At 34.4% G+C, this 2,085-nt stretch overlaps 1 long non-coding RNA gene across 1 annotated transcript; it reads left to right on the top strand.

The window, feature by feature from the left end:
- The first annotated feature begins 387 nt into the window (after positions 1-387).
- LOC128240003 (uncharacterized) lies at positions 388-1,850 on the top strand. The gene is made up of 3 exons (XR_008261996.1): positions 388-490; positions 867-1,019; positions 1,695-1,850. It is a non-coding gene; the product is annotated as an uncharacterized LOC128240003 (long non-coding RNA).
- The last annotated feature ends 235 nt before the right edge of the window (positions 1,851-2,085 follow it).

Below are 2,085 nucleotides of genomic sequence, written 5' to 3'. Positions count from 1 at the left end.
AAATCAATCAATCTGTTAAGGTGCAGCTTTAAACAATGTCAAGAACATTATACTATATTTATGTTATACCCTTATATCGGAAATTTAAACGTTACAATCAAGTAGTAGAATTTATCGAAATACAAATAATTAAATACCAACAAGGGCTGAAGCCGCTAGTTAGAACTGCTTTATTCGTAATTTGTACTTGAAATGGGTTGACATAGTACAATCATACTTTTAAATGGAACATGCCATAATTCAAATTCAAATATTTATTGTATGAAGGCCTCCGGCCCATATACAGATATACATACATAGAAACATATAAACAACGTGGAGTTGACCAAGCATAGAATTCACAAAATATTAGTTGTTAAGTTAAGCGTGCACAGATAACGCGTCTATTTAAAGATTAGTGAGCATTGCATTCAGATTCAACTGAATTTGTAAAACAGACGATACAACAAAATGAAACTGGTTGTGATTGTACTGTTGTGCTCAGTGGCAGGTACTGTTGTTTTTTTAATTATTAGCTCTTTCATAACTCGGTGTCTCTTTTTATGTAATTAAATATTTTAAAAAGGGAAATCTTCATTTTTCAAAACTCTAGTAAACGTGGATGAACAATTCAGTCTACCTTTATGTGTGCTTGTGTACATGTGTGTAAGCGTATATATTTTCGTAAATGCTTGCGAACACGTGTGGGTGTGCGCTAGCATGTATACGCGTTCGTGCGTACATATATGCATAATTGAGTACATATGTGCGCTCCTGCGAACATGTATATATGCGTGTGTGTATTAAATGTGTGCTTGCATGCATTCAAGTTTGTTGGCGCTCGATTGTTAGCTTGTGCGCTATATCAACAATACGTCCATTTTCAGCGTGTGTTTATGGGGAAAATTGTACAGTGAACGCCGACTGCTTAAACGCTCAGTTTGCATGTGGCGTTAATTATCACAATATTTGTGAACACAATGACCAGATCGGAGTTATTACCGGAGGCGGACTGTGCACGTGTGCTGTCAACGATTTATGTAAATTCATAATGTTTAATTTCAAATTACATTTTATTGTAAAATAAGTATTGTGAAGATCTTGAATGATTCATTTTGTGAAAACTTTTTGGAAGTATGTAGCCTTTGTAGCTATTGCGATGAAAACTTTAGCTTGAAATTCTTTTCGCAAAACGAGATACCGTTTTGCTTCCAAAGTGTTACCAATAAAGATGTCTTCATTGTACGATAAACCAATAAACAGAAACATTAAACTGTTGACAACTTTTTTGCTTTAAGATTTCGTCGCACTTTTTAATGTTATTTATGTGTCAACAGTGTCGTAGTGGATATTATCATAAATCACGTGACCTGCCCATGTTCAATTCTCATATACCCATTATGGGTAATTCCACTGTAATTTCAGGTGTTTGCAACTTTTTCAAACGAAATAATTAAAGAATAAATTTATTAAACTTTGAAGTTGTGTAATGGTGAAAGGACTATATGTAATTGTGTTCGTTATAATAAAATAAATATCGCATAGGTTTCAGTCTGACAGTACATATTGTCAACATTCGGGTAAATACTGTTACCATCGGTTTCGCCTCGGATATCAGTATTTCCCTCATGTTGACAATATGTATTGTTTTTGTATTATCCGAGACTACAGCCACGCCTTTATTTCCTTGTATCAACTTGTTGTTCCTTTTTCAGATTGCACAAGCAATGTTAGGTGTGCCAGGGCTCATCAGCTAAACGCTTGCCCAAAGAAACGAAGGCGCTGTTATGACGGCAAATGCATTTGTAGTAGACGAGTGCTGGTGTAAATCAAATTATTTGTTCAGTTGACCAAGAATATTGATAAAAATATGGATGGCTTATTTTATCTCATTTAGCCCAAATATCACAAAAGTTATTAGGGTAACCGTTGTACAAATACGCTGCCCTCTCACAGATTGAACGTTTTGACAACTTTTTAATTTTTTGTCTTGGAAGCAGCCTGTTTTTGCGAAAATGCATTGAAACCAGTAAAATAAGACTGCTGACAAAAAATTAGATCGCAGATTTTTATATTCAAGTTAAGAAAGTGGTGTTTTATGCATTT

This window comes from Mya arenaria, chromosome 7 (genome assembly GCF_026914265.1).
Source record: "Mya arenaria isolate MELC-2E11 chromosome 7, ASM2691426v1".
NCBI classification, from domain to species: domain Eukaryota; kingdom Metazoa; phylum Mollusca; class Bivalvia; order Myida; family Myidae; genus Mya; species Mya arenaria.
This window is presented reverse-complemented; position numbering and strand designations above follow the sequence as displayed.